This window comes from Dromaius novaehollandiae, chromosome 1, assembly GCF_036370855.1.
Source record: "Dromaius novaehollandiae isolate bDroNov1 chromosome 1, bDroNov1.hap1, whole genome shotgun sequence".
NCBI lineage: Eukaryota > Metazoa > Chordata > Aves > Casuariiformes > Dromaiidae > Dromaius > Dromaius novaehollandiae.
In genome coordinates, this window is record NC_088098.1 from 180,018,057 (window position 1) to 180,031,226 (window position 13,170).

A 13,170-nucleotide genomic window follows, 5' to 3' on the forward strand; every position below is an offset into this window, starting at 1 on the left:
TGAAAGAAAATAATTTATTATTTGTCTAAAATTATGATTTTTTTCTAAATACACGAGAATGATTGCAATTTAAAACACAACAAAACAAAAACAAAACAAAACCAACAAAACAAAACCACTAGTTTTTTCCAGAGGGGACAATTTATTTCGCATCATTAAGTTTAGCAGCTGCCAATGGAGCACAAAAGTAATAGTTCAGCTCTCAGCAGTAATATCACGCAGGATAAAAATATGAAACAGTTATTCCACCCACCACTGATGGCTCTTAATTATGTGCAGTCATTATAGTCTCTAGTATCCAGTTGGCAAATAAAATACATGACAGGAGCATGACCTGAAATAAATCAAATAAATCAAAATGTCTTCAAAACACAAAAATGAAAAAGGAAAGAAATAGCAATCTTTAAATACAGCAAATAATAAAAAAGTTTACCAGCTGACTCTGATATGGTAGCAAGAGACAAATCATTGCTATCATACTTGCTTCATCAGGAGAATAAAAAAATGGCAAAATGTGAAAATAGCAGGTCATATTAGTCAGATCGCTTCTACTTGACATCTTTTCTTACACTCTCAGAGACTGAGCAGTGGGCCTTATAAAATCAACAACTAATACTAGTTAATATTTCTATTAAAGTCAGCACAGATTTTCAATTGATTTCAAAAGATGGAGAATTAAATTCATAATGAGGAAGAGAGTGATTTATTTCATATGGCTTTTCCTATCTGAAAGTAAGGCATTTCATCTAAGCTATAATACAGAATTTCTATAAATTTTTATTTAACCTTGTTAAGAGACTTTTTGAAGATGGGACATATCGCATTTGAGAGAGACCTATTTCTTTCCATTCTTCAGGGAAAACTGACTAACTTACAGAAAACTTTATTGAGATAGAGCCTACCTGAAGCATTCATAACAAAAACACAGCACCAAAAAAAGCAGAAAAATGACATGGAGTTGTTTTTCTAACATGTATACAGTTTCCTACTCTCTGTCTGTAAAACTGTAATATTTTGATGTCGGCAATTTATAGTAATAAACTATGGTAAAAAAGCAGGAGTTGCTGAGTGGTCCATTTATGTTCTGAAATGAATGACGTGGATTCTAATAAGATGTAATTCAAATATGTGCTAGTCAATTACTGTCGATGTTTTTGTTGGCCCCAGTGAAGCCTTATGGACATGGCAATAGTGGAAACGGTCTCCTGAGAATGTCCATCATTTTTATTTGTGAGTCTTATTTTAGAAGACATTGTAATGACTTAGCTTAACTGTTACGCCTACTTGAAAAATCTAAAACAAAAAGTTATAATTTCACTGCCAATTATTTGCATGGAAGTTTGCAAACTTTACAGACTGGCAGCTACTTCAATAAAGCACCCTTCCCCTCTTTTAAAATCTATGATAGATTAAGTTTAAATGCTCTGTTTCGTAGTTTATTCATGAATCAGACTTTTAGCTTTCCAATTAAATTTTTTTATTGCATATATAGCAAAGGGGCATCTTTATTGGCTTATAACACTACAGGACAATTTGAGATGAGTCTTATATACATAAAACTCCAGAAAATGCTAGTGAGATGATTTCCAGCACCATGGTGTAACTGGAGGAAGAATTTGACCTGTCATCATTTTAATCCACTGTGGCTCTTGTGGGAAGGGTTAAGGTGACCCTGACTAGAATGGTTTGGACCTGATGTGGTTAATAACACTTTTTGATTTGATCAATTTATATTACTTGAAACTCTACCAATAGTTTAACTGAAGCAAGAAATTTTGCTGCAACTTTATCTCTTGAAGTCCTTTAAGCAGCTTGTTCTCCCCAGCGAATTTCTGCTTTCCAGCAGAAAAAAAGTGTTAGCAGTCTAAAGTGATGTGAACTCGAGCAATCAGAAAAACTATATTGGATGATGTGGGTGCTATTATAGAGAGTCAGTGAAGGATGAGGGTAATGAATCAATTTGATAAATCATGACTGGCCCTTAAAAAGACAAAGTAAAGAAGTAAATCCAAATTGGCTAGGGAATGTTCATAATACCAGATAATATTAGATTGAGACTGCCTCTATATACCAATCTATAGAGATTATCTTAAAGACAGAATATCATCAGGAAGAACATGGTTAAATCATACACTAAAATAAAACTTTTTAAAAAAAGCTCAAAAAAAAAAAAAAAAAAAAAGCACTGGTAACAGTGGAGAACTTCAACACTATACAACATCTTTTGCCTCTAAGTTTTTCACATTTACCCAAGTCATAAATCAGACCAAGAAAAAATTCAGACCTAATTGAAGACTGGCTAGGAAAATAAGTGCAGTGGTTAGGCTTTTTGGATCGCAGTGGTAAGCAGGTTATAGAATTCTCAATAAAATGTGAGGGAGCCAGCTTGTTAGAGCCAAGTAAATGTGTGTGACTAGATGGAAAGTGCAATGTCCTCCAGTGCACCTGAGCAGAAAGTATTAAGTAAGATTTTGGTGAATCAGAGAGAAAATCGTGATGCCCATATGAGCCCTGGAATTTAGAGAGATAGCAGGCAATGTTTTCCTGGCTTAAAGAAGAAGATCTATTTTAATCCTCTTTTTCTGGGCTAGGTTCTGCCTTCTCCTGACATCTTGCATTCTCTTCAGGTCTTCTTTGCCTGTTTCAATTTGAGACAAGTGAAATGGAGAATAATTCTGCATTATTCTTTCTGGTTTTGCTTCATCAGAAAATGCTCATATAAGGCTCAAATCACTGATAATCATTGATAATTAGAAGACATGAGGAGCTTTCTCTAAATTATATTCTCCATTGTGACTGCTGTAGCTGTAGTTTTTAACAACAAAAGGGCTTGGTTAAGATTCAAGAGTTCTTACTTAAAAAACACTTAACAAAATATTATCCCAAGCCTCTATGCAGAAAACTGTGAAATTAATTAAATTAAGCTATCCAAACACACAGTGAAAAATTAAAGCAAAGAAAAATAAAAGGATATAAAAATATGATAGTTTTGATTCAGTTACTTAAACATAAGAACCTCATGATGTTTAGATGTCATAGGTATCCAGGGTTCCCATACGGAGATGGCTGATACAGCATGGGAGATTTGCAAAAGACCCATACACTATCCAGAGTGTCATTTGGAGGCTTAGGTTACATAACCTTGATGTTTGAAAAGGTGGCTATGGTAAAGCAAATGAATCCAGTCCAGTGAACAGAGGTCCATTTGATATTATTTCACCTAACTAGATATCTGTATGAAGGTGTTTGTCTGTAAGCTGCCTTCCTGTTATATTCAATGGAGGTGGGACTTGATTCACTTACAGGCAAAAACAGGCATTTTGTACCATTTAAGATACCAGAGGATAACCCAGCTGGCCTCCAGCTACCTCTCTAGAAACACATTAATATGTGTGGATCCTGTATCCTATCTGCCAGTTTCATTCAGAAGTCTCAGATGTGGGACATTTCAAATGGCACTAAACACCTATATTTAAGCAACAGAATATGCCTTAAGCATGTGCTTCATGTTGAGTTAAATCGCTGCCCTGGCTCCACGGAATATATCAACTAGGCAATAAACATAGGCATCTAATGCACCTGAAATGCTCTGATATACTGTAGATATTCACAATAAGCAAGTAAATATGACAGAGTAGACCCATGACCTAGCATAGCAGTGAGAAGGCTGGTTGGATATACTAAGGTGTCTCAAAGAGTGCTAAATGCCTCTCTAAACAATGCAGTCAACACCTATGTCTCTGGGGACTTTAAAGCAATCAGAGACTCTTGGCTCATATTTAGATGCCTGGATGTAGACACCTCAGTTTTGGTGTACTAATCTGGAACTGAATCCTGTTGAGTAACATCATAGATAATTCTCAAAAAGCAGATGTTAACCTCAAAGTCCACACTGGTACTATACAAAGCCTAAATCCTTAACCTCTAGTTAAGTGACTGATAAAATAACTTGCCTCTATCCTTTCATCCAACAGTATAGTATTTTGCTTCTTAAAAGAAGGCTGGATTTTCAAGGTTCTCTTACCTCCCTCAGTTGTAGGCAATTTGAAAAGTGAGGTTTCATGGGAGATTATGCTGATTTTGATGGTCATACTTATTCACTAGCAGCCATTCCTGCCAAATGTACACACTGTTTGTTGATCATGCTAGCTGTGGTGCCACTAATTACCATTAGCTGGAGTGCCGTTAGGTGTTTTTGCTAATTGTACTCTCTCTTAGCAGTTCCCATTAACCTGTTTAGTGTTACCTCTCACCACAGTAGTTTATAGTCCCCTGTGTTCTTGTTGCTAGTGTGATTTTGCTCTGCTTTGTCAACCCTCTGGTAGAAGTAGCACTGGACTCCTCCTCATGGGATCTGCTGGGCTGTCTTGTATAGTAATTGCCTGTAATATTTTAGAATATAGTGAAAAGACAAATCAGCTCAGATGCTCTCTCAGGATAGTGGGGTTTCCTAAATAAGATCTCCCTCTTCTTTTTTTTTTTGTTTTGTTTTTGTTTTATTTTATGTTTTAAGCTATCCCAGAACTTCCAAAGTTTCAGAATTCCTTTTCTTTAGTGCTGCAAGTTGTGAGGATTCCCTTACCCTTAGCAAACTTGGGCACAACAACCCATGCTATGGACAAAATAACTTCAATAGACATAATTTTTTCAGGTTGACTAAATATCTGTTTTTAACAGAAAACTCTCTAAACTATTACCAGATATGTGGTAATTAACCTTATCCATTCCATTATATCCAGTGCCCCAACATTTTCACTAGACGGTAAAATATTTTTGATCCTGTGGGACTCTCTCTCTCTCTTCATCTATAAACATCAAAATGCTAGGTTTACACTACTTCATATATTTCTATTTGCAGATGCAGTAAGGTTAAAGTAAATGCCTCTGAGAAAATATGTTCTGGAATAAGCAGCACAAGCAAAATTAGCTTACAAAAATATATAATAAATTCTATCAGTGAACCTGATAAAATAAACTAAGGTTTGCAGAGACCTTGTGAGAAGTAAATACTGTTGTTTTAATTTTAATATTAAATAATAATAATAATGATTTTCAAAAATTAAAGAGAAAAATATTTCACAATAACAGTTGTTCACTGATCTATAAATAAGAACTATAACCTCCTGAAGCTTAGATCTTGGTTTTAGCTGATATATTGTCTTTAGAGCTCTAATATATATTGAGTTTTTTGACATTCCTGTTGATGATATTAAACGACAGGTGAGAACGTTAGCATGATCTGAGTTTTTTTGTTTTTTCTATTAGAACCTGTAAAGACAAATCATTATGCTTCTCAATAAACATCTGACACTTTCAGATCTTGATATAGAATTTATTTCACAAACAAGTAATCACTGATATCAGGGTTTGCTGTCTTCAGCTGAACCAGTCAATGTGCACATTTATTTTATTTTCTTATTTATTTATTAATTTATTTATAGTTCTCATTCACTGACATAAGTGTTCTGGAGTACTCAGAATCATACTGTGATTCTCCAAGAATGGATAAAAGTATATGAAACTTCCAATCTTGTAATGAAATGACCAAGTATAGCATTTAATAACCATATAAAGCTACAATATCTTGTTGGATCATTACTTCAGAATGTGTTCATAGATGAAGAGACAAGGAGAGGAACTTAAACTGATTCAAAATGGTATTGTTTTCCCTAAGCAATTTATAGTCATCAGAGCCAGGTATTTAAACAGTAAAGAAACTAATGAAGCACTGGTGACTGAACACCTATTGATATGTTCCTTATTATTTTTCTCCTTAAATCTTAATGAGGTGTAATTATAGTTTCTTGTATTTTGTTTGGAACATGCATTATTCTAACAGAGAGTAGTGACAAGTAGCTGTGCCTGACTTCATGAGCAGCAAACTCACTGCAAATATGTAAATGAGGAACAACAAAGAAGAGCCTGGAGATATTAACATCTGTGTGAATGAAGCAACCATTTCACAACTCAGTGGACCTTAAACAAAGCAGACATTGAAATCTGTTCAGTACATGGGGTGGATTTTTAAATATGTTCAATTACTGCTTGACGCCCAGCTGTCACTAGAGCACAGCTTCAGGCACACTGGGGATTCTGCTTTGACATTACCAGCATATAAAAATGGTGTTCACAAGTTTTCCAGCATGGTAAAATACATGTTTTTCAGCCATGTCTATGAATTAGAGATCCACTCTTACTTCCTTGTCTCTAGAAATTTAGATGAGTAGACATGGAGAGGCATCTGCTAGGAGAAAAATAGCTATTTTGTCACCGGACCTAGTAACTACATGACTATCTGTGTCATTTCTGTGTAATATTTAAGAAAATACATTGCTTTTGAGAAGAATTTGATTTTTGAATGAAAGACAATTTATCCCTTTATGAGGAAGGGAAGGAGAAAACCACTCTTCTACTGAAAGGAAAAGTAAATTTCTCTTGCCAACTTTTTCCTAGAGTCACAGAGTGAAGCAGAGGATATTATAAAAACACTTTTGTGTCTTAGAATATTTTCCTATAAAAAGGGAATGCAAAAATAGTGCATGTCAGTTGGAGGAGCTTGGCAGTTCAACCAAATGATATTTTCAGATAATTTTAACATTTACATAATACTCAGCTATATTATTTTTTAGTTTAATCAATTATTACCTGTAATAATTATTATTACTTTTATTGTCAGTAATACTGATATTAATCATGGGGATTTGCATAAGTCTTATCTGATGTACGAATGCCATACATTGAATTTATGAATATCATTTGCTAGAACATTTCCTCTAATTTGAATAACTCTAAGAGGCAAACAGTACTTTTTGCAGAATAATACTTTCGTAAACTCTTGTGCTCAGCAAATTATCTCCTCAACAGCCCATTTCAGTGATTGGAAAAGCAAAGTGAACATTTACTGATGAGTACTGGTTGTTTAGACTAGCTGATTCTGGTCATTATTTCTCTATATTTCTGGCTGACTGTTTTACTAACTTACTAGCAAGTATTTAGCATCTTCATCCACACAAATACTTCAGTGTGACAGGATGGGAGTGCCTATCATTTAAACATGCCGGTAAATTCAGCCTTGAGTTAAATGTCTAAGATTGGAGTAAAACACATGGAAAGAACTGGGCACTTTGCTGTGGAATCACAGAAGCCATCACACATCTGGGACAAGTTTGGTGTTACCTAATCTTTCCATTAACTAGAGGGAACCTAATTTAGGGCAAAAAATGTTTAAAACACTTCAAAACATACTGGCCTTGATTTAGTTACCTAAACACAGGTGTGCAGAGCCACTTATAGATAGCTTAAGATAGTTTGTTTGGCTTCAGACTGAGACTAAGAAAGGCAAAAGTCTCCCAGGGGCCTCCATCATAACTGCTAGCCCCATCTAAGTGTCTTTGATGTGCTGGGGCACGTGTGCTTAGGTAACTGAATTGCACACATCAAATCAGTGGAGCTGAATCTCTTTTCTCTCTCTTTGATCCAGTGAAGCAACAATACTCTATTTGAGTATCCTTTTGTACTAAATGTGCCTATGTATCATAAAAATATCACATGAAAAGTTTACAATCCACCACCCATCTAGCCAAACCCATCACATGATGCTTGTGACCAGTCGATTCAGTTAATTTCTGTTCTATTGTGTCTGAAGCAGGAGAAAAAGAATTAGAAGCAGTAAATAATAATGAAAAAGCAGTGACACTCTTCCGGATTGTGGATTAGTGTGATGTATGCAAATTTGTGCATATAACCTCATTAACTGCAATTCAGATTTTCTAAACAAATGTTTGCAAATTCAGAGCTAGAGTCTGTAGTTCCCCAGGATCGCGTGTGCCTTTTAAGTCTTTGAACATCATTTTAAATGTTTCTGCTGTGGTAAATCTCTACTGACATGAGCCTGTTTTCAGTCTTTCCTGTGCTGAACAATGCCTGAGTTCCTGCTGCACAAAGTGGAGGAGGAGGGATGTAACAAAATAAATTCCTTATAGTTTTGGAAGGTATCTTACCTTTTCTGTGTAGGTCAAGCCCTGCTTTGCCTAACTTTATCTTCAAATTACAGTAGATTATGTTGGTAGATATTGAGAAAATGATATCTGCATCTCTGACAGTCTGTCTTCTCAGCAGTTGAAAATAGACTACGATCCTGATCGTAGGATCCTAAGCAAGGATCGATCCTTGCTTTCTATTTGCTCAATAGAAAGACTCCTTTTGATGCAGGTTTATGCAATCTACACTTCTTGTAAATGTAACATAGACAAGAAAGAGCCTATAAATAGTCCCTCTCTTCTCCAATTTTAAATAATAGATAAGGTGAAATACAATAACCCATAATAAATGTTTTGATCTGGTATACTTATATTACTTGAACCAAAGTGTTCTTCAGCCAAAGTGTGTCAGTGATGCACATCACAAGGTAATTGAAAACTGAGCTTCTTCTTCACTCTTTCTCTTATTTTGTAGCATATTTTAGAGCTGCAGAAGCAAAGAGTTGGACAATATTATGATAAAAAATATTTTCAAAGATTTGAAAATAAGCAGGTCAGCCAAAAGATGTATTTTCCTGTTTATAAAAGAAAATGAACACAATTCAGATATTAGTTGAAATTGTAATGGGCTATCAAATTAGCTCACAACTCAAAAACCTATATAGTAGGCCGTGTTTTACAAAGTCTGTGAAACATTTACTTTTTTAAATTGCCAAAATCTGTTTCTAAAAGATAGACTGGAAAAGCTCTGGGGAAATTATATCTCATTTTAAATTGTACTTCACTTAACTCTAAAATCTATGTATATATCTGAGAAAAGGAAATACCAGAAAACTGGAGGATTCCTTTACATGACCATAAAGCAGCACAAATTATGCATTAATTTAACAGCTACTGGAAATGTAGCCTACCTTATTAATAAAATATTTGAAGGTCAGTCTTGTCTTCAATAATAGTTGAAAGCAGTGGCAAATCTGTGGGTTATTCTCAAATTTTCATTTTGATTAGTCACTAGTGGCTATTTGTAGCTAACATATATCTGTCCAGTCATCTGAAGGAGAACTCTGGCCAGCTAGTATTGATCACCTAGTCCGATACAGTGATGTAATCTCTTTTGAAAGACTTTGTACTAAGTTAGGTACTTCCAGAAAAAGACATTTTTTCTTTCTTTGATTAAAAAACAGCTTTAGATGACTAAGAGTGCATTAACTATAAGATGTTAATATTGAAGAGAGAAAACTGACTCCAAGCACCTGAAAATGTGCTGAATTGTAGACATTCCCTGACTAACCTCCAGTTAGCAGTTTGGTCACCAGGACAAAGCTGTCTGTAATATATTCAATCTGTTCATGATCATACTATTAGAAAGTTGTCTTAAAGTTGTCAATTATCTACTTAGAGATAGAGATAATGTACATGTATTTTCTTTCATATGTGTTACTTTGAATCCTTCACTGGATAATGAGTCTCCTCTCCTCCTCCCTCCCTTCCTTCTCTCCCTTTCCATTTCTCTCTGCTTCTCTCTTTTCCTCTCTCTCTTTTGCTCTCTTTCACTCTCTGTCTATCATTCCTTATTTATACTGGAAGTGATGACTAATGAATTCTGGGTGACAAACAAGAACTAAAATATCCACCCTTTATGGTGAATTCTTTTTGAGGTAAAGTTAGTTAGGAGGATTAGTATTTTTATCTATCACTCTTATTATGGAGACTTTGGGACCAATAGTAATACAGGAGCAAATAAGTAAATAAAAGCCAGTGGCATTTCATGAACTGGAGAGATTCTAAATTTCATGTTTATCATTTCTTGATTGACATGCTTTTGGCTTTTAGTAGATGGATGGTATAATTCCTGTGATGTGAAGCATTTTTATTTTGGGCCTTTTGTGGATTTTTAAATTAAATGAGTGGTTTAGTAGCAAATCATTTGGAGTTAATCAGTTGAGTAAAACTTTGGGAAAGATGTGTAAGCAGTAGTGGATTTGAAGGGTTTTATATTAATCATAGTTTGAGAGCTGCAGCTGCTGCCTGGGTGTGCTGTGTGATGACAGAGCTGATGAACTGCTGATCTGTGAGACAACCAGGCAAAGCTGTAACGTGAAAATGCCATTCGGCTGACAAAGGAAATGGCACAAAAGGGAATGGTAACAAAGGAAACATACGATCCATTAGAAGTAGTCCACAAAACATATATGCATGTTGTAAAGTTTCTGAAGAAAATAATACGTTATCGCAGATAATTTGTAATAAAAAATCTGCTAATCATTCATATGAAAAGGGGCCAACCAGTAGCTCTGGAAAATGGTGAATGTTGTCTGTATTTCACACAAATGTTTTTAGCAATCTGCAGCACTGTATATTTGGATACAAACACAAGTAAATTCTGTAATGTAAATATAAAGTATATCTAAAATATTCTGCCTAAAGATATTTCAACTAATAACTCCAGTACTTTCAGCATAATGTAGGTGAAGTATCTCAAACTGAGTGAATTCATGCTAAATAACATTTGATCCTATGGTTCCTCTGGGCTATGTGCAGTGCCTCTGATGTAATTTTGGGGGAGAAGTTTTTTTTTTATTTTATCTTTCTTCAGTTCATGTATCTGAACTGTAAGATCTCTGCTGAAGCTGCTCAGAGCTATATAACTATAGAGTGAAACTAGGGTGTGTGGCATGCTCTGGGATCTAATATGAGAGTATGTAGGAGGAATATCAGAGGATGAAAAGCTTTTTGGGTAGTTTCTCAGGAGTACGTGGGTCTGAGGGAAAAAAATCTGGTGCAGTCTTGCTCAAAATGTTGATGATGAACTTTGCCTGGCGTATATTATCTTCTGAACGTTTCGTTATTCTCTCAGCAAGTTAGTTGCCATAGTTGAAAACTGTGCTAAGGATAGTGCTAATAATTAATTAGTATGCAAGATATATTTAGCACTGTAGCTGGAGACTCATGATCCTCATCTTACTTGACAGATGGATAAAGTAGCATTTTCCACTGAAGTAGCTGAAACCAATGTATTCAATAGTTAACCAATTTACTTAAGTCCATGCTTAGCCTTTTAAATAGTCACACCTATCCAAAGGAGATTATTTCCATGGTTTGAAAGCTATATGCTGACTCATGTCAAAAAAGTGTTATAATATGAATTATATAAATTATATCATAAGCCAAAAGATGTAGCATTCATAACTGTGGTTTTTTTCAGTAATGTGTAGGTGATGGAAGGCATAAAGATAACAATTAAAGATGACAGTTAAGATTTTTTTGGTACTTACATAAAAAATGGTCATGGACTGAACCTAATAGGTAGAAAAGACACAGAAATTATATTTTGGAAGACAAGAGAGTTCAGAAATATGGCCACCAGCTGTGGCATATGATATGTCAACAGGGACAAAAAATGGACCCTTACCCATCTTATTTACTAGTTTAAAAATTGCTGCTGATTGTTACTCATTTATATCTGGAATGTGTCTTAAAGGCAGCTCCTAAAGTGCAAGGTGGGCATAAGTGCAGTATCTGTGCAATTGTGAAAAGGGAATATAAAAGGTAATCTTTTCTTTTCTTTTTTTTTTCCCCCCTCTCTTGTACAGGCATAATTGAAGTTAGAATCTGGCTCTGAAACATAAGATGCTAGGATTTATGCTTGTATAGAGAACAAATCTGAAACAAAATCTACACTACATGTTAATGAAGAATAAGAGTTGGAATAGGAGTCTAAACATTTTCCCAGTCCCTTGATTGCATATGTATCTAACCAAAAAAAAAAAAAAAACCTCCTCAGTAGTGTAAAAGTTTTGTTTGGTACCTTTGTAAGATATTTCTTATCTTTAAAACAGAACAGCAAAAGGCTTTTATTTTTGCTTTTGTTTTCTTTTATCAAATATTTTGATTTCCTATCTCTACTACTTGTAAAATCTTCTGAAAACTCAGGTCTTCCTTTCCTTAATTATTTGAGTATATATCGAATGCTAGGTGGCAGATAAGGTCTTAATTCATTTAAATGTATCTGCAATGTTTCTAAACACATTATTTATTCTGTAAACACATTATCTATAAACACATTATCTATAAACATATTATATATTCTAAACACATAAAAACATAAGAGACGATTCAATATATTACAGAGGATCTTCAACCCCTTGTCTCACCTACTAGAATCACTAATATTATATCACTATAATACAGAATTTGCAAAGTAAAGAAACAGTTATACATTCCCAGAAAGATTAACTCAATTTAATTTATTGCATTTGGAGATGGATAAACTTACAGTAAACCAGAAGAAATGGAAAATTTTGCAGAGTGAGTTTTGTCCCATCAACTGGCAAATATTTTGAAGCAGAGATTGAGGGAGTAGTATAAATTTCACAACACAGCTCACGAAGAGTGTTGTGTTGACAATAGCAAGTTCCTTTATTAATTTTCCACCAGCTGTCATGAAGACAACATTATAGGATTTAGTGTTGATTGTGTGAAACATGCCAAGTATGACTGAGCAAGAGGTAATATAGTGGATAGTTGTTAGTTTTCTGCTTCAGTCTCTGACTTTTATAATACTGTTTTCAAAAGTACTATGAAGAGACTAATCTGTTGGAACCTCTTCAGAGAAAAAAAATTCTGTCAAGTTTTTTTTTTTTTTCAAAATCTGGTAAGGAAAAAAAAAATCTCTCAATTGTGTGAGCAAAAGGGCAAGTCTTGCATTTGGCCAGACTTGAGAACAGATTAAAGTAATCTACTGACAGAGTGCTGTGCTTTTTAATGATGTCACATCTACTTATAATTTAACAAAAGGAAGGGGAAAAAACCTCCTTTGAAGATTCTTCCAGAAGGCTCTCCTTTGAAAAACTACTCAGCTTTAATTATGGAGGGACTCAAGAAAGTGTTATTGGAATAATGTGGAGAAATTTATACAATTGAAAAAAAGCATAAGCATTTGAATCAGCAATACTGAGCTGTATGCACAGAATCATCAGCCAAATCACAGGATTAGACTGTCTGTGTTTGTTTCCTTTAGAATTTAAATTTTCTTTTAAGTGCTGAAGTCTTTTCCTATTGAGAAAATAACTTTTGTTCTTGTGTAAGTCTCTCTGACTGTCCACTCAGAACAGTCATTAAAGAAGGGAAGAACTTCTACCGCTTCTCTCATAAATGGAGGAATGACTCCAATATCAAACAAACCAGTATT

At 34.5% G+C, this 13,170-nt stretch overlaps 1 long non-coding RNA gene across 1 annotated transcript; it reads right to left on the reverse strand.

Annotated features, from left to right (window-relative positions):
• Nucleotides 1-73: 73 nt before the first annotated feature.
• Nucleotides 74-12,358, reverse strand: LOC135330242 (uncharacterized). Its single transcript, XR_010392126.1, has 4 exons — nucleotides 12,256-12,358; nucleotides 11,255-11,278; nucleotides 4,247-4,382; nucleotides 74-334 (listed from the first exon to the last, which is right to left on the reverse strand). It is a non-coding gene; the product is annotated as an uncharacterized LOC135330242 (long non-coding RNA).
• Between the last annotated feature and the right edge of the window lie 812 nt (nucleotides 12,359-13,170).